The following is a 988-nucleotide window of genomic DNA, read 5'->3' as shown; positions in this document are numbered from 1 at the left end:
CTGAATTTCTGTGGAATTGTCCATCCCAGAGAACTGCGGAGGCGGGGCCACGGCAGAGGCGGGGCTGCTGCAGGGGGCGGGGCCACTGGGGGCGGGGCATCGACGGGGCGGGGGTAGGGCAATGGATATATCCGCTGGGGTGGACCATTTCAGCCTGTCGGGGAGTCGTGGGTGTCGGAAAGTGGAACTGATCAGAATGGGGGGTAGGCTAGAAGGGCTGAGTGGCCTACTCCTGCTCCTTATATTCTAATCTAACACTTGACTTCCTGCCACGATGCGACTCAGTGGCGCAGCTGGTAGAGCCGCTGCCTCACAGCTCCAGTGACCCAGGTTCAATCCTGACCCCCGGTGCTGTCTGTGTGGAGCTTGCACGTTCTCCCTGTGACCGTGTGGCCGCTCGCAGACAAACACTTGAATCGTTAAGGGAGAGAGGGGACCTAATGTGACAAATGGGGTTAGATTAGGAAGGTAAAATGTCCAGCATGGACATGTGGGCCGAAGAGCCTGTTCCTGTGCCGTGTGACTCTGTGACCCTCTCCCGTATCCCAACGACCTGCGGGTCAGGGGGGGGGTGGGGGTGGGGGAACGGCCGCTGTGAATTGTCCCCAGTGGGAGGGTGGGGTGTGGAATGTGGGAGCAGTTGAGGGAATGGGGAAATTAGTGGGGATGGGATTGCTGTGAACAGGGATAGACTCAATAAGACCATAAGAACAAGGAGCAGAATTAGGCCATTCGGCCCTTTGAATCTGCTCCTCCATTCGATCAGGGCTGATCTATTTTCCCTCTCAACCCCGTTCTCCTGCCTTCTCCCCGTAACCTTTGACATCCTTACTGATCGACAACTTACCAGCCTCCGCCTTAAACATCTGTGGCAATGAGTTCCACAGATTCACCACCCTTTGGCTGAAGAAATTCCTCCTCATCTCTGTTCTAAAGGGACGTCCCTTTATTCTGAGGCTGTGCCCTCTGGTCCGAGACTCTCCCACTA

This window comes from Pristis pectinata, chromosome 12, assembly GCF_009764475.1.
Source record: "Pristis pectinata isolate sPriPec2 chromosome 12, sPriPec2.1.pri, whole genome shotgun sequence".
NCBI lineage: Eukaryota > Metazoa > Chordata > Chondrichthyes > Rhinopristiformes > Pristidae > Pristis > Pristis pectinata.
This window is presented reverse-complemented; position numbering follows the sequence as displayed.